The sequence below is a fragment of the Phasianus colchicus genome, chromosome 9 (assembly GCF_987193195.1).
Source record: "Phasianus colchicus chromosome 9, bPhaCol1.hap1.1, whole genome shotgun sequence".
NCBI lineage: Eukaryota > Metazoa > Chordata > Aves > Galliformes > Phasianidae > Phasianus > Phasianus colchicus.
In genome coordinates this window covers 14848744-14873440 of record NC_143444.1, presented here as the reverse complement: position 1 = coordinate 14873440, position 24697 = coordinate 14848744, and the positions used below count along the sequence as shown (strand labels likewise).

General features: G+C 35.9%; 1 protein-coding gene across 9 annotated transcripts in view; it reads right to left on the bottom strand.

Annotated features, from left to right (window-relative positions):
• Positions 1–24697, bottom strand: part of PLPPR5 (phospholipid phosphatase related 5) — a 202723-nt gene that overhangs the window by 166497 nt on the left and 11529 nt on the right. The window lies entirely within an intron of this gene.

The window sequence follows — 24697 nt, the reverse complement described above, 5'->3', positions numbered from 1 at the left end:
ACACGACTGCTTAAAGCTGAACTCTAAGTCTGATGATTTCTCTTCTGGGAATGATCCTTCCAATGGATTAGACAATTAGTAAAAATATTTTGAAAGGCACATTTTGTATGTCTACATTTAGGCCAAAAATGAACTTCTATGAAGGGTACCTTTGACGTAGAGATTCGATTAGATGTAGAGAAATTATTTCTACTGACAAACTGTCTTATTTTCTTAGATCATTCTGGTTACAGCAATGGTGCCCCTAAGTGAACTGACTCCAACTGAAATTGCTGACTGTATCTACTTATTCAAAGAGTTTTTAGAGGTATGAATGATTAAACTGAAACTTATACCTATTTTGTGCTAAATTTTAAAAGAGCTTCAGAGGTCCCTGAGGTGAGAAGTCAAGTAAGACATGATACTAACATAACTCTTTTTTTTTTTTTTTTTTACAAATTTATGAAAGCATTTTACATGAAAGATCAGTTCACAGGTAATTTGGTAGGAATGGTTTAAAGAAGTTACGACACTGATTTATAAAATTCAAAAATAAAATCTCTTCACAGATCTTATAGCACAGAACGTATCAAACAGTGAACAAAACTAAGATGCGTCTCCCCATTCAAAATGTATTTTCAAAATGAAAGGAAATCCTACTCTAGCACCATATATGTGTATACACACACACACACACAAAGTTAACATATGTCTTTGTTCAAGCTAGGCTTTAGAAAGAGAACATTAAACAGTTACTTCAAATCAAGGAATAAATCGCATACTCTATACAATCCCAGTTCCTGGTAGAATTCTGATGCTATCATTTAAATAGGAAAAAATGACAGGTTTGAAAATTATTCAGTTTTGCTCCCTTTAGTGAGATCAAAATAAGGTGCTTCATTTAAATGCATTCATTGCATGATGGTATTAACTGGAAGTAGCTTACACAGTAACACCTTATATTAAAAAGCATTAATCAATCTTATGTAATTGTTCCCCCCTTAATGAAAAAATCTTTCATCCTTTCAGAATAGTAAATTCAATTGAATTAAGAAGTTACTAATCCAGAAGTTCAGATATTTGTAATGTCTGCATATCCCTGATACCAACACTGTAGAACAATTCATGCAAGAGGAGGCCTCTGGATATTTATCACAGGCCTATCACATTAAGCATAAACAAGCTGAAAGTACTTTCAAATTTCATTTTTAAGATGACACATACTTTCCTGATGTTGAATAAACATACATTTTTAGACATTTTGCTGAGCACCCAGTGGATTTTGCTAATTCCTCACCTTGCTTTTTGGTTCAGCACTGTTGATCCATGGAATTACTTTACTCCACATCTCTGCTGATTATAATAACTCTCCACTGAACACAAAGTTCAAATCTACATCATCTTTCAAATGCTCTTATTAACTGCTTGAGAAGAGTCTTATAAAAGAAACCTCCACTTGGACTGGGCTTGTTTTCACTCTTAGAGTGTGATTTGTATTGACCAGAGATAGAAGTGCTAATTAAGAATGTAATTCAAAAGGACAGAAGCAAAAAAAACCCTCAGTACAATAGGCTGTATTTCTTTCTTTTATCCTATTTGTGTGCAGCCTCAACACCACCGAAGTAGTGGATAACCCAAGATAGAATCCTACACCTCAGCCCAACGAGATGGCCGTAGGACCCACTGTATTGGCATTGTTCAACACCAGTAGCTTTATGTCCCTATGCCTACAGAAACAAAAGCTGACTGACACACTTCTGGAAAGCTATACTGTTTCAAGGTAGTTATTTTTTAAGGCTCTCAATTTTTTCCTTTTCTTTCACAAAAGTGCAAATAATGCACAGCACTAGCACATGTAGCTTTCAAAAAGGACAGTGTCTTTGAAAGCAGATCAAGTAGTTAGCCTTAAAAAATACCATGAGTGGAAGCAGGGCTAGTTAGTAACCCACACCAACATATGCAAGCAGTAGCATTTTTTCTCTCCTCTCAATGCTAAAATTCAAAACTTTGAAATCAAATGTTCTAGCTGGAAACAAGGATATGTCCTAACCCTCTGTCCTAATCAGTCTGTCTTTCCTGCACATCAGATACAACTGACTGACAGGAAATTTGTATGAATCTTTGTTCTCTGTAAGCTCTAGTAATTCCTTCTTTTGGAAAGCCTTTCATTCCTGCCTACTGTAAGAGAGAAAAAAAAAAAAAATTATCCATGTGAAGAGAACAAGGAAATCTGGCAGAAAGCAACCCATTAACTCCCACTAGCACTACTAAGATGGGCCAGTGACCATAACTGGCCACTTTCTCATCATTTTACTTAATCTCTTGAGAAACAGTGATGTGATCTCATTGGATCAGCTAGCATCTAAATCTTATCAGACTATCTTATCTCAAACATAGTTGAAGTTGTTTGGACAAATGAAGCTACAGAACTAAGAAATACTGAAAATGACATCTTACAACAAGAATTGGTCATTTCTTCAAAGAATGATTATTTCTCTCTTACCATTTCCTTAGCAACAGGGAAAATCAGGGGTTCTTTTCCATTTACTGAAGAGCCTTGATTTCACAATTGCTGGAATACAGAAGCATCTGCTTGTAACCAAGGCACCTTCTGAATAGCACAAGATTTTCAGTCAGAACTAAGAGCTTTTTAGTCCTTATATCTTATTATGACAATTATTTCAGATAAAAGGAAATTACAAAGCCTGAGTTATGCTAAGGCTTTCATCGCACCACGTAGTGCTCATATAGTAATCCTCCCCTAGGAGGGAACTTGCTTGACAAATACTATAAATAGGAGCCTGCATAAGAGGATAAATAATCACTCATCTGCTGATAAATTCTGACAGATCATCTTTCCTATGCAGCTTGAGTGAAAGACATAATCAGAAAGTCCTTGATCTATTAATGGGTGAATTGCACTCTAAATCCAAACTACCTTGAAAAGTACTGAAATCTTTAAAATGGATATTTATATTTTCTGCTTTGTCCATGATGTAGTTGCTCTAAACTTGTATTTACATAGGACTTGCTTTTTTATTTTTAATATTATGTAGCAGAGTTACTTTCCTTCTCTTCAAAAGTACCAAAAGCCCACAAGCAAAGCTTCTTCTCAGGGAGTGCGGCCATAAGTGTGGCCTCTCAGTTAAGAGAAAGGTTAAAATGAATCACGATTATTTCACAAATCAATATATGAAAAATTAAATTTCTTATTAACTTCTACACTTGTTCTTTAGTCAGAGAGACTGTTGAATTCAAACAGACAAGCAGATAATACCAGAGAAGAAAAATCTGCAGTCTCCTACAGAATCCCACATAATGATTTCTGGAGTCTAAAAGCTAAGAGCTAGACTCATTTCTTACAAAGAAGTCTTATGAAGACCAAAGAAATGTTTAAGCAAGGCTTTCAGATGGTCATACAAGTATACATCATTAAATAAAGCCTAGAAATGGAAGCAGATGCAACCTCCACAAATCCTTTACTTTTGTCCTGCAGATGTGCAGATAGTAATGGTGACTAGCATTAAAAATGAGTAAGATAATTCTTCTTTCCTCTGAAATCAATTATTCTTTAAATCGCTATACTATTGGTAATATGGAGCCTGCTATGAACCAAAGAAAATCAGAACTCACCTCCAGTGTGCAAACAGACAATATATTTTAAGAGATTTAAAAACATATGAGTTCATAATAATCTACCTCCCAAAAATCTTTCACTGAAGCCATGAAAAAAAAAGTCTGATATTTGTAGATATTTTGTGGGGACAAGTTAGGTAATTTTTCCGTTTTTCTTTTCTTGAAATGAAACATTTAAAATAAAATTACAATTGTTCATGTTCAAAATGAACCTTCCATGCCACATCTTCAAAGAATAAAGAAGCTAAAAATAAAACGTTACCAGGGAAACTGAATGGAACAGCAGTTAACAATAGGGCCTGATCTAAAGTCTCAAAATAAATGGGAACAGGATCAAACTTCAGTGAAGAAAATAAATGAGTGTTCCAGGATTTCCTCCATTCACGTTTTATTAGTTCCTGTTTCATATTTGTGAGGAAATCAGTTTGAACTGAAATAATGCATAACTCATCAATAGGTGATGAATTCTTAAAATTCACTGTGTTGTAAATTCAGCAACAGGAGATTTCTACAGGGATTTTTTTTTTTTTTAGAGAAGTCTAGCCTACTTTTGCTCTCTTATGTTTTAAGATTACAGACTCCAAATGGTAAATGGAGACTTCCATTGAGACAACACTAGAGAGTAACAGAGGAGACAATATCACTGACTACATGGGAAACCCGCAAAGTACATCTTAGCTTGCACTTCACCTTGTGGAAAAAATGTGATGACAGATAGCAGGCACTGGTAACATGCTAGAATACCAGAAAGCGAAGGAGAATACAGCTGATTGATGGAGGAAATTATAGAATCATAGAATGGCTTGGGCTGGACCTTAAGGATAATCCAGTTCCAACTCCCTGCCATGAAATGGTTGCCAACCACCAGATCAGGCTGACCAATGCTCCACTCAACCCAGCCTCAAACACCACTAGAGATGGCTCATCCACAGTTCCTCAAGCAATCTGTTCCAGAGCTCTGGGTAAAGGCTTTCCTCCTAATATCTAATATAAATCTTCCCTCTTTTAGTTTAAAACTATTTGCCCTTGTATAGTTTATAATAGTTTAAAAACTTGTTGCAAAAGGTATAATAATTGGTCAAACATTGTAATGATTTTTTTTTTCAATACAGTCTTCCTAGTCTTCTTTAAAAGAAAAAACACACTGCATTTTCACAAACATCAGTAGATAAACCAATAGCACAGAAGGCCTAATTCAAGATCCACTGAAGACAAAGAAAACAATTTTTAAAAAGAAGTTTGGATAACACTGTGAGAACTCAAGAACCAGTTAAGCTGAATGACATTTCTGTTAACAATAATTTATTAATTTTTTTTTACAAGGAATCAAAATTAGTTTTACATAATTATTCACTGTCTACATTTGCACTGTTGCAAACTGTCATTTTTCATAGTGGCTTTGAATTCTCAAGTTATGTTTGTCACTTAGTCACAGAAGTCTGAAAGCCCCCATAGGAACATGCTATAAATTAGCCATACTGAAATAATGCTTACCATGAAGTATTACAAATTGCATTTGAAAGACTGGCTTGCATTAAAGCATCTACACAATTATCACAGGGTGTATCCAAACACAGACAAAACTGAGAGCATGATGACTGCCATAAAAATGAAAAGCCAATCTCATAGTTTGATTCCATCATCATCTTTAAGGATTATTATTCAAAGATTAGAGGGTCCCATTCTTTTCATTTTAGGAGATATTGAGAAAAGCAGAAATATAAATTTCAGTGCAGATATTTGTCCAAAGGAGCAACCACTGACCCTAACAGACTTGTTCAACACATGATGAAATAGTTACACAGGTACGGTGATCTTAGTGAGGCTAGGCACAAATAGTGCCATCACACTGCAATGTTGAGGCTTTTTGTTAGTAGAAGTCATCACCAGTCTCAGAAAGCAAAAAATAAACTAGAGAATGTCTGAACAGGTGAAAATATGTTAGAAATCCTCATTCACATGCCTGCACTAGATGTAGCTGCTCTGTCTAAGCCTAGAAAACGTGCGTTCTATCTTGCAAGCAATATCAAATACTTGATCTCCTAAGAATCAAGTCAGATTTTAATATTCAAATTAAGAATTAATTTATTTCAGCATAATCTGAAATAACTTTAATGCAGTCAGTGGAGCCCTACAAATTAGAATGACTGTTATACCAGATTCATGCTCAATGATTTTGTAATTGCTTTAGTTTAGTTATCTAACAATTAAAATGATGTTGGCAGCTCTTCCAGCACTATTTTCTCAAAAATGTAATTGGATTTTTCTTTTCTGGAATCTGACAGAAAGGTTCACAATATAGGTGTTAATCCATGATTTTTAATGTTTATTCATTTTACACGTATTTTTGGTTTTTAGCACAGACATACATTTCCACTTCAAACACAGCTCAGTACTATTGTTATTATTAATCGTTTGTTCAGAGCTGTCATTATGGGTTAAATCTTTTCAAGTTGATGCCTCAGGGTTCATATGTGAATTAGTAAACTCAATGGTGGATTTTCATAATACATTATTGACAGCATTTACATCTTCTGAGAAGAAATCTAGCTTGTATAAAATGTAGGTATAAGGAAAACAGAGTACAAAATATTATTTTTTCATCTTTTTAAATGTTTGTATTGACTTTCATCAGAGAAAATATTTTTGAATTAATTTGAATGTCATTATTTTTTCAGAAATACCATTTTAGATTTACAGACATATCCCTTTCTTTGGCTTGTCTGCCAACCCTCTGCTTGGAAGAAAAAAAAACAATAAGTGATTTATACCTTCCTGCTTTCATCTTTCTTTCCTGTATATCCCCAAAACATCCCCAAATGCCAAGAAAGGCCTATGTGCTATCAGTTCAGCACACTGCATTAAATACAACAATTCCAAATTGATCAATTGTGAGTCACATAGACAGGAAAAAGCTCAGTGGTCAACAGCCCTCAAGAAGAGGTTAATTAAGAGGAAAAAAAATCACATTAATATGAAAGTATATATAATACATACAGGAAACATTGGCAGCTTTGAATTGACAGTAACCTGAAGTACTCAGCAACATCTGCTTCTTCTCACTTCAATGCTATCAAAAAAAAAAAAAATCAATACAAACACCTCTTTGTCTTCATAGCATAGGCATTTGAGCTTGTTCAAAGTTTTAAGAGTACATGGGTAACTTTCATGTCTCAGCTGGGAGAGGAAAAGGAACCTTTGCCTTAATTCCCACAGTCCCACTCATAAGAGACTGAAATGACATGCTGGGGATGATTCAGATCTGTCTCTTTCAGACAAAATCAGACATTATTCACCAGGAGGTTTTATTTCCTCTGAAATTTGTCATCTAGCACAGCTAGTTGCAGTGATGTAAAGAAACAAAGCATCGGACAAATACTTCCAAATGCAAACATTTGCCTCCTCTTCAAAATTAGTTAAGGTTGAATTTACAACCTTGAAGCAGGTCATCTGCTATAGTTCCTGATTCTCCAGAAATAAACTCAACATTACAGGTGGCACTGCTAGCATTCCCCCCAAAAATACTCCGATATTTCGCCCCCCACTGGGAGTTAAATATGATGTGGCCTATTAATATGGTCTGCTCTTAAAGAGGAAAGTAAGACTGGATCTAGGCTGTGTCCTCAAAGTTGGAGTAATCAGCTAATAATATTATTTAGTGAAAAGTGTTTTATAACATTAAGAACAAAATTAAAGCTAATATTGCAATTTAAAATAACAAGCTAATGAGGATGCAGGCTTACAACATTCTTACATTTTGAATAACTAGGGGTATAACAGTCTTAAGTGAGTAAACATAGCTCTGAGCCAGATCTTGAAATAAATAAGATTAAATAAAACCCTTCATATTTTCAGTGATTTGCTGATGTACAAAAACAAGTTACCATTCAAACGAAACATCCTGAAGTCCTATGCAATAACCCAAAACTACAGAATGGAAATCTAGTTGATGAAATATTATAAATATTATCACTTTGTTTCTTTTTATATATAAAGACTATGAATTCCTGTAAAATATGAATAATCTGTATGTATACACACACACAAGTTATATATATCTTCCTTTTTACTCCCATCTAAATACAAACTATGAGCCATGAACATTTCCTGTAGTCATGCTCCTGTCGTCACCAAGTGAGGGCATTCATTTCCTTCATTTCCATGCTTATACCCTTTTCTATACATCACTCCATAGTCCATATCTACGTCTTTTCTGTTCTTCTCCACTGTCTGCAATACAGGTCTAACCCACCAGTATTGAAGGATACTAGATAGTACACCTACTTACACAAAGAATTTCAGCCTAACACCAGTTTACACATATGAATATCTGAAAAATTTCTGTGAGATGAAGGACCTGCAATGCACTGTGCTGTCAGTACACTCAAGTTGATGGCATTAAACAAGAAGTTCACATAAAACGATAAACAATCATGAAGTGAAAAACAGTCTCACAGATTAACTAATGTGCAACTTCATATTTTCAAATAAATTGGAGCCCATTGCTCTATCTTCATCTTTCTGTTCTCCATGTACCTTTCACATGTGCCACATAATGACTAAATTCCCCTGCATTCTAGTAAGTCATTCTCAACATTAACATCACCTCATCTTGCTGCACCAATTCCTTTCTTTCATTTCACAGTTCATGGCAAATTATCTTTTGTTCCATTTCTTTTAATTTATGTTCTCACAATAATCTTCTTTACCAGACACATTCAACAGTAAGAATTCATTTCCTTTAAATGCTTCTAACAGCAATCCTATGGATTCCCCATGTGTTAGCATTAGGGCCTATCAAACTTAAATGTGTAAGTGAAGACATATTGTTAAAAAGAGGAAAAATGCCTGTTCATCTTTCAACTTTTATGCTCCTATTTCAGGTCATAAATATTAGCTGCAAACTCCATTTGTAGTTGAATTAGGATGTCTCTTTCAGAGGTTTCTGTAAACGTAGAAAGGCTTCTCTACATACATCAATTGCATTTGGCTTTAATGCTTTGATTAACTTGATCTCAAATAATAGAACTCACTCGAGATAATTCATAATTCATAATTCATTCCATGAAATGATGGGAATTTTTTGCTTTTATGTCTTATCACTTAGAAGGATATGCACTTGAAAACATAATTATTAACAGAATTAGGCATATTAAACCATAGTAGCAAGCTCTACTGCCAGCAATGAATGCTTGTATACTAGTTATGGCTGACAACAGCCAACAGTAGGATCCAGGTAGCAGAAAAAACTCCTGAATGTCAGCTGAATGGCAAAATAGTCACCTACCCTGTCTGAATCAACCAACAGAGCTTTAGAGCTTTTTTCTTTTCCATGCTATATACATAGAAAGCACAATGTGTTTGGGCTTTCATGTACGCAGACACCAAATGGTGCTTGCTGGGCACCAAGGCTCAGAGCAGCAGCCTAATAATTCACTGCATAATCTTTCCCATTGCATGTAATATATGATATGTTAGGCTGGTCTGCAAAGTCATAACAAGCATTCTGCTCTTCCTGAGAAAAATAAACGGATCTTCTGGGTGCTTGGATGAAGGTCATTTTCTTCTAAAGGATGCACAATCCAGTTGCAGAGCCAGAAAGTGCTCATATTTTCTAAGTTACACTATACAGTAGGAAAGGTAAGTCATTTTCTCATTAAGGAACTATTAAAAAGGAAAAGATATTCTGTTGATGTGTAAATAAACATAGTTAGCAAAGGCAATTTCTTATTTTATTTATTACACATAAAACTCATAGAAGTAATCTTGAAGGTTGTCCTGAAGTATTCAAACACATTTTATTTAAGCGGGCAGACTACCACAGGATAGCAATGCAGTAAGCTACATTTGCAAGGCAGTATTTGAAAAAGTGAACATCTGATCTGGGTGATTCCATTAGCAGCATATTTGATACTTCAGTATGAAATTAATTAATGCCTCCCATCTTCTTAGGAAAAAAAAAACAAGCAATCTAATTATTTTTTTTAAGTTATTAAAATTATGCACATTCTAAATTGCTGTTTAGACTTGAATTCACTTTTTATTTTAGTTTGTTATTGTTATACTCATTATTTCAGGATATACTGAAAACAGTTATAGGGCATAATTTTAAAAACCTCTTCAAAGTCCTGAAGTCAAGGCAAAAGTTGAAATATTGTAAGTTTTTAGCAAGTATAAAAAGTTTCTCCAAATGCTTTGCTTTAAATTAAAATGAAATCACAACGTAATGTTCTTTATGAAATGCACATTCAAAGCTTTATTCAGTGCCAAACTGAGAGGAGTGCAGCGTAAGCTGTGTCATAAGGAACACTGGTATGCAGACCAAATACAGATTCTACTCTCCAGCCTGGTACACATAAGAATTAGCTGACATTACTGCATGACATATTGTATTTAGACACAAATTTACGTATCCAAAAATGCAAAAGAGAGTGCTGAAAACTGATTAGACCTGAGTTTAGACCCAGTAACATTCAAATTACTTTCAGGCTTTTACTACCCCATATGCAAGTGCAGATGCTGAATCCGTTAAATGCAGCCAAACGGCAACCCTTGTGTTGACTTCACTCCCAGAAAAGGCAGCTGGGAAGCTTTTTTTTTATTTCTCAGAAAGATGGAGTAAGTCCCATGATGCTAATTCTTTTATTCTCTGCAATTTATTTCTTTAATACTGAAGTGCAACATAGTGGAAAAAGCAAGCTTCCTAACTTTACAAAAACACATTTCTGCTTGAGATCAAAGAAAAAGTCTGGGACGGAGCAGCCTTGCCTTTTCCAGCAACATAACTCTATGGTGGGAAATAAGTACAGCACATTCACAGAATGGACTGAAGAAAAAGCACTGATTTCTGAAATAGATTGAACAGTCTCAAAGAGAAACGCAACGTTCTCTTTCTAGGCAGCACAGAGGCAGCAGCCTCACTGCAGGCAGAACAGATGGCTGCACATCCACCTGGTGGCTGAAATAATTATATCACCAAAATATTTGAGTTACAAAGGACAGTACCAAGCTAAACACAGTAAATAACATGTACTATCAATATATATTTATAGGTGCATTAGCTGAAATGAAGGCCAAGATTAACGCACATCCATTGTTGATAATTACCAGCTGGCTGTTACAAGAGACACATAGGAAATATTTCTGTAAATTCAGGACTCATCTTCCCCTTTTGTTTACCACCATTCCTCAGCATTCTTCAAATGTGTAATTCTGTAAAATGGAATTCAATCTTTACTGCTGGCTATGACTGATATACAAAACACATCTCTAATGTACCATATTCTGTTTTCCCACTATTTATGAAGGTCTTTGAGAGTAACAATCCTTTCTACCTGTGTATGTTATATCCAGGACTGAATAGAATTTCAAAGTAAAAATAAGAACTGTCTCAAGAATTAACAAATTAGTGCTCAAGTGGCTCAAGAGAGGAAAATCTCTCAAGATATGGAAGACCAAGAAGAAATATCAACAAAATAACATGAAAAAAACCTCAGTTGCACAGCTGTGTGGTTCAGAGACTTCTCAAGCAATGTCTTTATGGCAAAACATTGGGCCTATTTCAAACTGTACTTAATATAGGCATGTTAAATGACTGCAGTATACTAAACCAGAGCCACCTTGTACTGGCATCTGACATCAGGTCTTGCAAGAACATTTACCATCCCATTTCCTTACAGTTTCTCTATAATTTATCATAATCAACATTTTGGACATAGATGTTAAGATGATAAAAACCTGCTTCTTTAAAAATGTACAGCATTTCTGCTCTTACATACCTGGCCTGTTTTAAGAAAACTGCAGCTGTTACAATGTCACATGAATACAACAGGGCTTCATAAAATCACTGTCCTTAAATACCTGTCCATAGAGAGGTGTGACACAGAGCTATAATTTTTGTTTTCATTCTTTTAATTCCTATCAGTTACAAATTAACTCACAGACATTCTGTAATATCTCTGATGAGATAGGTTATTCTGGTGATATCTTTCACTTTAAAGAGCAATTGCAATGTATACAAAAGACAGACACTAGAAATAAAAATGATCAAAACTTGACCTTATTTTTCTGCAATGTTCCTCTCAGTTAAAGAAATCCATTATCACTTCTGTTTACTCTTGCACACTGACTTAGGATTGTACCAAAATATTAATGTCAACTCTTTTCTAGTTCCAGCTGAAATCTTGTTTATAGATCCTCTGGTAGAAACCCTAAAATGCAACTTGGGAAACACAAGCCATTAAAAAGCTGCTCTTCGTGACTCATTTAGAGCAGCAATATGACATTAAAAGCAGTTAAGTGCCTGACAAATTAAGGATTTACAAGAAAATTGCTTCAACCAGTTACTACTTAAAAGGCAGAGCTTTATAAAAATATAAACTTGATTAAAAGCAAACATACACTTTGCATCCCCACGATAGCCGAAATGTAAAACTCATAAATTGAAGACAGTAAATAATTTTATTTTCCTAAAACTTGTCTAGTATTTCCCTTTATGATTGGACAGAATTACCATGAATCCACTCAGTTCTACTGGAAAAACAGTCATGTGCATGGAGATCTCACAGAGAAGGTATTCCAGTCCCGTATTTATAGCATGTTACCACTGCTAAACTTCATAAATTACACCAACTAATAAATTAATTCTTTATGTCCAGCGTGTCAGTAAAAGCATGTTAGAGTAATAGAGGATAATTACAACTTGCAATTGTAGGAAAATGCCTCTGAACACATCACTGGGAGGACAGGTGGTATGCCCATATCATGTCTTATCTCCCTTCACAAGACAGGATGATTTACTTATGCATTCAGTTTAAACCCATGAGATACACCTGATGAAATAAGCCTAAAAGCAGCAGCAAATATTGATTTGTTTCAAAATAGGGCAAAGTAGCGAAAATAGAGTAAATCTTCTGGTCATCCTCAGAGTAATCATTAAAACCGTTAAATCAATATTTTCCAAAAACATCTAGAGCAAATCAAGAATCATAGAATGGTTTCATTCAGGAGACACCCTAAAGATCATCTAGTTCCAATATTCCTGCCAAAGGAAGGGACATTTATTTGCCTGTCAGCGACTGTTGAGAGGTAGGAAAAGGGGGAAGAAAGGGAAAAGGAAGAAAAAGAACAAAAGGGAAAGGGAGACGAGAATCTTATGAGAAGAGTATTTAAAGTAGTGCAGATTTACTGTTACTGCAGAAGATCTGTAACTTCCACCGTTGTCTAAATGACATAAACTATCAGTTGTGCAGAACACTGATTTCAAATGGGGCTAAAGTTTCCAGTATTTACATTATTTTGTATTCTTTCTTTTCATTTTTCAGAGATGTTTCAGAATTGAATTAATGAAACACAGAGAACGTAATTAAATATTTAGTATGTTCATCAAAGGTTTGTGTCTTAAAATCATGTCTCTCGTGGTATTCATCTGTATGGCAATAACTACAAAACTCAGCATTTGTCATCACTTAACTGGTCTTACTTATGATTACAGTGGTTTCTTGCTGTAGATAATGATAAAAAAAATTTTTTTACCTGCTTTCATAACAGATGGCTTGAAATCACATTTGCTTTTGCTATGGTTTTGCCACTTACATTTCAGCAAAGCAGAAAAGAAAGAAAGAAAAACAATCTAATCCAGCAGCTTCTTTCAACCACAAGGAAGATTTTTTTTCTCATTTCTTAAATCAGCCACTATCTACTGCAATCCCACAGCAATTAGCTTCACCTCAAGCCCTGCTTCCACCTGCAACATGAATTCAGTACCATAACACAGATTTCAGATGGATTGCCATTCAGAACAGGGAGGGAGTCATGATTTAAATTGTTACTTTCTAATAGAATATTTCCACACCATAATGTGAGACTGAAGAACTTTGCCTCTTTCTCTTCAGCACACTACATTTCTGCTTGCTTTTTAGCAGTGAATTTCACACTATAATCACTCAAAACATCAGAAAATTTTGTTCTAAATTCTTCTCCCGTTTGCTAAAAGAAATAAATCTCAACTCATAATTGCACACCTACTTTCCTTCATGTTGCAAAAAAGAGTTAACAGTTTAATATATACTATTTATGTTCATTTTTCTTTTCATTTAAAACCTTCTTCTGTTTCCTCAAGAGTGATTTTACACGTTCTTCCACTATTTTTAGAATAACACAGTTATTTTCATCCAGTGATTCTCAGTACACATTAAGGTGAGTTATTACCTTGGCAGACCGGATGTTTCAATTAAATAAGACATTCAAGTTTTGTAAGCACTTCCAGAAGCTTACAAAGACTCCATAACATATCTCCACATTTCATCCACAAAGGACATGTTAGGGCCAACATGCAGACATGAACAGCCCACTGTGAAATCATATACAGCTATAGCCAAACATTAAGCAGAAAACAATTGACAAATACCATTTTCTTCCAACAGTAGTAAAACTCTCCGTAGCTTCAATTACAGAAGCATGGCTGAAAAACCAAGACCAGAGCAGTATATCAGCAGCACACCACAAGTCCATTTCATCTCCCTACTGAGTTTGCCTTGAAAAATTGAAGTGTATCTGTGATCTGAGCCTACTGTAAACCCAAGCAGCCTGTTATCCCTAGTCAAAGTGTGAGCATTATTCAAGTGCAGCTGTTAAAATACAACAACTCATCATTTGAAAGTGAAAATTTATACAATTGATTTAAAAAAAAAAAAAAAAAAAAAGCCATGTAATGCCCAAGTTATAGCTGTGGTATCCAAGATTCAGCTTAAGGAAATATACCATATTGCAGCCCAATTTGGATTTCTATCTAATGCTCATTATAATTCTGTGCTAGCAATGCTCTCAGCATTGCCAGAATGATGAAATAAGGCATGGAATACCATGCAGTTTCTAAACAAGATTAGTGATTCTCCTTTTTCCTACACATTGTGCAGTCTCTCTCGCAGTCACACAGCAGGTATCATGAGTAAGTATCACAGACTCCAAATAAATTTTTCATAAATAACTACAAAAATACAAGGCAAGAGAAAATCAGATGCAACACGTATGGGAACATCTAGGCTTTCAATATTTTTTCTCTCCAAAAATTAACATAAAAACTTGCCCAATACCCTACATACCCAGTTTCTTAGTGCTCTAGAAAATTTCTAATTTTATTGACAAAATATCATTTGAACCCTCAGCTTTGTTCAAAATGAAATCTTACATGCCTTTCCTTCTGCCTTCTGCTGTAAGAACTCTCATTACAGCCGCAGTCTTGGAAGCAGTAATGCTAAAAGCACTAGCCTGACAGCTCTGTCAGGGCAGGTGCCTGTCATATGTCACAGTTCACTCATCCACCCACCATGACACAGTCTAAAATTATTATTTTAAAAAAATTGTTTGGTGTTACAAACATTTTTTATGCAGAAGGAATTAATAATTTTACAAATTTATAGTTACAAGCTGGTTAAAACAGAATTCTTTATAGGACACACCTGTTCTCAAATCCATTTGAAAAAGCCAGGGCTCCAACAAAAAGACATTTTCTCTTCTGTTTTTGTGAGCCTGCAATTGGTTTTCCCTTTCCTTCTTTGTAACCACAGGAATGAAGAGATAAAAGTAATTTGGTATTAGGTTGACACGCTTCAAGAGCCCTCATTTTATTCATTCAGTGTCACAGTGGAAAGTTAAACGTAATTTAATAGCCAAATTGTTCAATATGAGTACTAAGGTACAGTGGTTTTGACCTCAATCATTTGTTCACAAAGCAGGTAGCAGTAAGAGTCCTGGCACTGCTGGAAGGGCACGAGGTCACCCTGATCAGCTAAGAAAAATATTGTACTTAAGCAACAGTGCTATGTGCTGTGCAAAGCCCCCACAGCTGAGAATTTTTAATCTCAATTCTCTAGAAAAATACTGACCAACAAAACCAGCAAGCTATCAGGTATGTCATTTACCACTGGTACCTTTTATCACAGCCTCACTAAAAATGTTTGAAGGAACGTTCTAAGTAATGGGAGTGAAAAGTGGTAACAGCAAAGAAGAAACTTTAAATACATAGGAAAGATCAAGAACTACGCCATCAGAAACACAATTTAGGCCAACACATCCTTAAGTCTTATATTTTTTCTGAAAGGCATACATGTAAGCACCAAAAGGAACAATTACTATATATATTATAGTAGACCCTGATTTGGGCATAGTAGAAGAAAGAACACTACTACATTTTAATCTGCAATTAAAAACTTAGAGGCTCTTACAAACACTAGTGACCACTGTGTTTATGCACATACACCCTTGTCTTTTAGGAATTAGGAAAAAATGCTTATTTTAAGCCAGCCATAAACGGAAACAGAGTTAAATATTGGTGTTCACTTTTAGTTATTAACTTTTTTTTTTCCCCTGGCCCCTGGGTTTTCAGAGGAGGTTTCTTGAATGTGTGCTATGAGGACATTTCAAGCATAAATGGCATGCATAAGGCTGGAGTCCAAGTTAAATTACAATGCACATCTAAGTATATAGATTGGATTCATGGGTCATCTAAAGCCAAGTACATTTTTACCTACTTAAAGCCAAAGGAGCAAAATTTCACTTTCAAAAGTTCTGGATGTTTGCACCTTCTACTGAACTTAATGAAAGCATTGAATGATATTTAGGTTACTTATGTAGGTATCTGAGTTTGCTTTAATTTTGAAAATAATGAATTTCAACTTACAAAAAAAAAATATAGAAGGGAATATATGAACTGGGAGGGATCAAACCAAGGGAGAAGGAAAGACTAGAATTATTGTACAGGATTTTATCATTACCAGACTTTCCCATGCATTTGACAAATGCACAGAGATTATGATTCCCTGCTCAGGGAACTGTATAGCCTAAAGTCATGAAGGATCTGCTTTTCACAAAGGGCGGTCCCAACAAGTTCTGATGAACTAATAAACCTCTCTGCGCTTTTTCTTAAAAAAATAAACGAATAAACAGTTTCCTATGGGCAGCTGTGAGGACCAGGGAACAGAAACTGAAAGATTTATGCTAATCAGAACTCACTTTAATCTTCACCACACTTAAGTAAGGATTTACATGAAATCCTCTATCTAATATTTTAATTCTAAGCCAAGAAGAACAAATTCTGACCCATGGCATCTATGAGAAAAACTTAATCCATTTGAAGTCCTGAATTTGCCATACCTACAAACACTAATCAAGTTATGGTGTGAAAAATAAAAACTTTCATGAAATATCATTCTTCAACAGAATATTTAACAAGTCTGTCTGTGGATCTTCAATTAAAGATTTTTACTTGTCTAATGTATTTTGAAGGGCACCTACCAAATCCATTGGTTTCAGTAGCCAAGGAGGTCAGAAAAAATGCTGAACTACCAGTTCAGTTGTTCCACAAAGACATAAACACACTCTATGAGACAGCATAGGGTAATGATTAATGGAGCCGTAAAAAGCGAATCTGGAGGGGAATCCAGCATTACCACACAAACCAAACACTGGTACCTCAGAAACAATATATTTCTGAGGCAGAACACATCTGGTATATTTGAAGTTTTCTAGTCCTTCTTCATCCAATGAACCCCATACAAAATATTTCAGTGATGATTCTTATGTGAATGCTTAAGCAAGGGACGAATAGTGACTTCAGAGCAATCTTTTGAACAGCCCTCTGTGTGAAGGTGAGGTGCAAGCCACAGTATATAGCTAAACACTGCATTCAAAGAATCCAACTATAACTCCAGGCCTTTTGTTTCCACTAACAAGGCGTCCTGGTTTTGTCTGGGACAGAGTTGATTTTCTACATGGTGCTGGTATGATGCTATGTTTTGACTTTAGGAGAAAACCAATGCTGATAACACATGGGTGTTTTAGTTGATCCTGAGGAGTGCTGTATGATGCCAAGGACATTTCAGTTTCTCAAACTGTTCTGCCAGCAAGCGGGCTGAGGGGCACAAGGATCTGGGAGGGGACAGACCCAGGAGAGCTGGCCTAAATTGTTCAAAGCAATATTCCATACTGTAACATCATTAAAAAAAAAAAATCTAGAAAAAAAAAACACTACGAAACTGAGGTGAGTTGGTTGTGATAGGCAACCACAGCCTGGGGACTGGCTGGGCAGCAGACAGCAGGTGATGAGCAATTGCTTTTTGCATCACAGTTTCTGTATATGTGCATATATTAAATTAAATATTTCAATTGTTCTTACCATATTTTTTCCATATTTTAATTTCATTAATATTTGCAAGAGTCCAAATTTCACTAAAATTTTAAAAAGGCATTTAGATAGTGAATATTTATAGGATGGGGAAAAGCAATTTCCAACCTTGTTGTAAAGAATTATTATTTTAATTAAAAATTACTTGGCTTGATTGAAGCAGTATATAAAACCATATTTTTATTTTCTTCATCAAATGCATCAGTGAATAAGAACTCTATCTGCACAATCAAGCCTATAAAAAAAGTAAGTGCTACATGTAGAGGGGAAAATTGTCATTTCCAACAAGTGAGCTGCCGACGGAGTATCTTATGCACAAAAAGCCTTCTTAATTGCTTCTCTTTTGCACTTGACTGAAATGCACAATCACTGGGGAAACAAAAACAAAAAAATCTGAGGTGGATAATGATAGGTGGGCTAAGCACAGTGCCATTGACAGGAAAATTTCTAAATCCAACACATATCGCACTTAGCTCTTTGGATACACATTACCTGACATCTCTACTGCAAACCAAGAAAGTATTCTGGAAACAAGCACAAGCTTTTACATTATGTCCGAGTTCACAATATTTATTTTGTACAGTCCAATCGACCGTTTCTCAAACACTTTGTTAATGCTTCATGAGAGCTGCCTAGAGACCCAGCTGGTAACCAGAGCAATAGTAAAGCCTGGTAGAAGCACTCAAGAAACAGCTGAGAAAACAACAATAGAATCAGAAAACAGTTTTACCACTGAAAAAACACAGCTGAGATTTCAAATCCTTCCTGGTTCACAGAATTGCATGCGAAGTTTAGATTTTAGTAATATAATGCCAGTTCCCTGAAATCCTTAAGCTAATGGTTGTGCAAATCAGCCTAAAATTCTCAGCTGGAATTTTCCAAAATGATGGGAAAGTATGTGAAGACTTGGAGGATTAAGTACACACATTTTTAATCATTCTGTATCAGGCTAAGTCCATGCTATAACTTAATTTGCATGCAATATGCCATTCCCACACTCCTAATTGAGCCTTTTCCCTCCAACTATTTTTTTTTTTTAATTTTCTCTAACACTGAAAGAAAGGCTTCCATAATGTAACATCCCACCATGCTGTCTGCACTTGACAGTGTGCCATCCACACTGATTCATACAATAAACACACAGTATTCATAAGCTCTCAAACTGTAACTCAGAAAACTATTAATAGCTGATGTTTTTCCTTGCTTCTGCATTCATATTTAGTAAGATTTAAGAAAACTACAAAAAATTATCAGTACAGATTATAAGAAAAGATGATAGCAATACAACTGTAGCCAGCTAAATACTGGAATGGAAACCTCAATTCAAAGGCCTCTATAAGATCAGCATCCTAAGCCTCTAAGCCTGTATCCTATGAAGTGAGAGCATCCTCTACCACCAAGTTATACTTCAGAATAAATGATTTTTGAGAGCAGGGACTATTTGTTACAAATATTCCCTGTATATATACTCTGTTTATGTGTACAAGGCTATGTTTGAACATTCAAATTAATCAGAGGCAACAATGAGAAGATGTTAAGACTCCTGCTGCACTCTTGAATACATAATCCACAATTCCTGTCTGTAAACTATTTGCTTGCCTTTTTATATAATGAATCTTTTTTCCTCCCATCACTGAATTGACAAATTCTCAGACTATTGTCCGTTCACTACGTACACTTCAGCATACATGTAAACATGATCAGCACACACACACACTTGGGGTACTCAGACCTGATGCAAAAAGCACTGCTTCCTTTGCAGGCAAGCTGTCAGCAAAGCAGTGAGACTTGGCTGCAAAATAAGCTTAAAGCCTAAGGCTCAAAAACACATTAACGTATATTGAAGTGGTTCTAACATATGTCAACTGTTAAAAAGTTTGATTTTTCCTGTTTACCGAATTCATGCATTTGTGTTAGTTTTGCTGTTCTAGTTATTCCCACACCCCAACAAGAGAACAGAACTCAGGAGATAGAAAGTTTATAATCTCTTCTAAAACTAAATGTGCTAGATTCTCAGGAAAAAAAAAAAAAAAAGTACATCACAGTAGTAAGAAGAAAGTCTCCCTTGTAAAGATGAGAGAACAAAGTACTCCATTTGTGTTGTAAGGCTAACAGAAAACCAGCTCTTTTTGTTATCTAAGGCCTTGGTTAAGGAACCCAGAAATACTAGAAATGTAAAAATCACCAGTGGGAGGAAGAGTGTGAATATTGCTAAAATTAAAGGGAGACTCAACAAATAAATAGAGCAAGTAGGATTTTGTTTGCAAGAGTCAGAAAGTAGGTAAGATTAGAAGCCCCTGTGTGACCACATGCCATCAGACAGCACCAGTCGTTGCTGACAACAACAGACAACACCCAGATCTTTATCCATAACTCAGGAGGCATTTTAAGTAACTCATTACTTCATTTTTGGTAGGAAGGTAAAAATATGTTCAAAACAAACATTCTCTGTGCAAAGTCTTCATAGTCATCTCTACCGAACCTCTCAAATGAGTTATTGCTCTGTAGCTCCCACTTCTCCAAGCAAAAGGTTGAACAGTGCCAAGATGTGAATTAAAACAAGTAGTTGGACAAATTATTTTAAGAGATAAGATGCGACAGTCGAATTAGAGCTCTGCTTTAATTCCATTAACATTCACAGCGGCTGCACCTGTTAGCAAGGTAGCAACCAGATGTCTAACAAAGGTGGCACAGCTTATCCAACAGCCTGACAAAGCAAGGGGGAGAGAAATAAGCAGCCCTAGTGAAGAACAAGCAATAAAGTGAAATGTTTTTTGAGGAAAATGAACTGAAATGGAAATCACAGAACTAAAGAATGTCTCACAGCACTTTATCGGACCAAGTGTTGCTGTCATGTGGTCTCCAATTCCTGGTGAGAATGTTACTGAATTTTGGAGGGATGAAAATAGGTTCAATTCACAGGCCTTGTGTTAAGTAACTAATCTATTGCTTGTAAACAGAGGGAGGGAAGAGTTAATGTTTGGTAATACCGTTCTATTGATACGAATATATTGATATTGTTACTGTGTGGAGGCGCAGATTCCACAGCTCATGAGATTTGTGCTTCTGACTGTAATGCACCCTCACTGCCAGGTTTATTAGACACCACACGAATTTATCAGACCACATGTGCAAAAATGAAAGAGCAATAAACCAAGAGAAGGAATCCAAAAAATAAATTGACTAATTAAACAAAATAAAAAACCCACCACAACAAAAAACCAGCAAGAATCAATTATTTGGAATGTAAATGTAGGAGCATTAAAAAAAGAAATTAAAAAAAAAAATCAACAACTCATTTCATACCAAAGCATCTCAAGTGGGGTAGAGTATACCAGCATTGCATTGTACCACTGCAGTACATGATTATCTGCTACAGTTCTCAGAGTCAATTTTTCCCTTTTTTGCCACGGTTACAGAAGGCAGTGCTGTAGTGCAGCAACAGGTGCATCTCCTCAACACAGCACATAACCTTAAAAGCGCTTCCCCTGAGCCACTAACTTGAATGGAACTGCAAGAAAGCACTCCTACCGCTCACATAAAAATATTGTATTCCTAGGCTGTGTATTCAGCACTCCATTTTCTAAAGCTCCCATGTAATTCCATTGTTTGCACTGTGGCTATCTTACAGCCAACTTGTACATACAAACACACTCAAGAAAAATGCCATACCTCTGCGTTTGTTGTTTGATGCAAAGCCATTCTTTGTGAAGCCCACTGGTGGTAGCTGAACAAGGACAGCAGGCACTATTTTGCAACTGCCTTTCAACAGATACAGATTGCCCTTATTATATACATTCTAAAACTCCTGCCACCCCAGCCAGTGCTGACATAAGCAGTTGAAATTCATTAATTATATATTTAGGAAATCAGTCAGTGCTGTGTGCGCATGTAAGGAATTAATTTGTCCCATTCTGATTTTAATACTGTTCTTTATCATTAAAGTTAAAAAAAAAAAAGTCAGCTCTGGAATAAGCACTATTTCATATTTCACTGTCTCATTCATTTGTTGTACTGGTGAAGAAGTTTGAAGAAGTTGATCTAGAGTGTAAAAATCCTAATGTAAGGAAATCATTACTCTGTGACTTCAGACTTAATTAAAAAAAAATAATCAAACAAATCAGCCTTATAGTCATTTGCACATAATGTGAATGATTAATTCTTCCTTGGCTGAGAAGAGCACCAATGCGCTTGTTATGACAAGGCTCTTACTGACATTCTCATACACACTTCATAGCCAGACTGAATGCAAGTCTGAATGGAATTGCAAGTTGAAGAAAAATAAAAAACTTACTTTCTTCTTATTTTCCCCTCTTGAGAGTTTTAAAAGTCAGTTTTGGAAGACAGAAAATACAATGCATACCTTTACCACTCAAAGTTTGATCTTACGAAAACCTGAGGCTTAAAAAGCAGAAATACTCAGGGATGCTACAGTCCACCTTGTTTGATCTAAGTGCTACTTCATATACTATTATGCAGCATTCAAGATGAACAAATCAACTGTTCCAGGAGTACTGCTTTGAACAGACATTGCAGCTCTGAAGCATATCTTCCATCCCACTGGCCTTCTGCTGGCGCCTGCAAGGAGGTTATAGAAACAGAGCCAGGCCCTTCACACCTGTGTGAGGCAGGGGAGCAAGAGTCTCAGGCTGTTTGGTAAGAAGGACATTTCCACTGTGAGGCAGCCAGGCAGTGGAGCAGGCCCCTCAAGGAAGCTGTGCCATCTGCATCCTTGGAGGTCTTCAAGATAAAACAGAGCCCTGAAGAACCAGCCATGAGATGATGGCTAATTGTGCACTGAGCAGGAGGTTGGACTACACAACTCTACCACCCTAGTCTTTGCAATAAGATGCTGTGATGAAAACATCATTTCCTTGCAGATGTGAACATCGTACCAGTTTTCTTTTCCATTTGTAATTCAAAAGACAAAAGCTCTCCTGATATTCACACCAGTACAAAGCATACCAGATTCCATAACTAATAACACAGAAACAAACTGTATTAATTAGCAATACAACGGGTTACTTTTGCTTCCCCAGACCAAATGACTAAATGCTATTTACATATAGCTCATTCAAAGCTATTCTTAACAAGTCCAGGGTGAGGCTTGAGCTATAAAAAGAAAAACTAACCATTCCACTCCGTGCACCTCCATATTACTGTTATCAATCTGAGCTGAAATCAGTCACATTATTTATCTACACATTTCTTAGCCTTGCTTCAGTGCCAGCTTTATTTGACAGAATCCAAGAGCACTGATTGCATTTGTTTTCCACTGCAAATATATACTATTTAGGGACTGATCAAGTCTATTTTTGTCATGGAGCAACATAATTATCCTATAATTACATTAGAATCTCCAACAGGTAACTGGCACATCCTTGTACCCGCAGCACGTGGTCATTTCAACACAGAAAGGATTTTTCTTCTTAAATATACATTCCTGCCAAAGACAGCCTACTATTTATTCGCCTGGAATCCTTCAGTGTGCACTGTACGTCATCTTGATCACGTGTACAAGCTACTGCACTGAAATTTCAAAATCCCAGAGAGACAAGAGGTCAGAATATTGTCTACAGAAACTAGTATCCTTGCAAGCACGGCAAACCACAGAATTATTATTTCTACCCTTTCAGGCTTGTAAGGCTTGGCTATGCAAACACAGGAGTAGATGTTCATTCCTAATGGTACTGCATGAGCTGCTGTAAAATAGGCTCTAGAGGAAGAGCAGCGAAGCTGAAGTGCTATAAGAAAATCTCAGGTATTGTATAATTGATGTCTCTCTAGAGCTACCACATGTTAATGGGTAGTATAGAAAAGCACAGAAATACCAGCTCTCTTCTGAATATTTCATCAGGGATGTCCATCTCGGAGTACTTACCAACTTCAGGACAATTGTGTTAGATTCACTTATAAAGTAAAGTCTGTGAAATGCATTTCAGATGAATCACTCTGCCTGGCTGCCTAAATTTTAAAAAATAGATACAACTGTGCCACCTGAGTCTAAAAGCACCAGCCACACCAATGGGTAGTGCTCTTCTGCTTGGCTGGCAAGCATGCCGACATTTGTCCATTGGAAAGAGACAATTTACCCTATGGTTTTTGTTACTTATTTCACTTCAGTGAAATAAAATAATGAAAAGATTAAGCTGATCTGATGCAATGGGAAGCAAAACCAAAGGTAGCTACTTAGCATGGAAAATTTTTAGAAGTGGGTACAGATCTTTGTGGGAGGCCATAGTAATCACCACCATTCTGATTTTTTTGTTTTTTAAATTTTTTGCATGGTTAACTATTATCTCAGAAAAATGAATTGATTGCAAGATCTTTCTCTTGCCCTTCCCATGTAGCAGTAAACTTAACCAGTGCCCTAATTTCTAGCAGGTGATCCCTTTCAGTCTCTACACAGAGCAATGTCTAGTGAACTAATACATTATTTTGTTCAGCAAGCATGACTGCCTCTTAGCAATTTGTAAGGCAAATAAAAATTTCTATTATGTCAAAGCATTATCAAGACATTGGAGTTGAAACCATCCAGCTTTACTTCAGTATTATAATGAAACACAGGTTTAGATGCTATACAGTTGAAAGAATACAAACAGAATAGGAGGATCCTATAGGGTTACAATATTGCTTCATGCTTACAAAACCATATTTTTGACCTTCTCATGGGATATGCATGCTGGGCTCTAACTGCTTATGTTGAGGATTCTTGTAGATTAAAAAGTAAGCAATCACTTCACACACTCCCACTGCAATCATGAGTGTTGGAATTTGTGAGCAAAATACAGTCAGAAACAGCATCTCTCTGTTTCCATCTGCAAAAGGAAAAAAGACGTTTCTACAATGCTGGACAAGCTTTTATCAAAGACCTGCAGCAAAACAGCATTGCTGATTAAT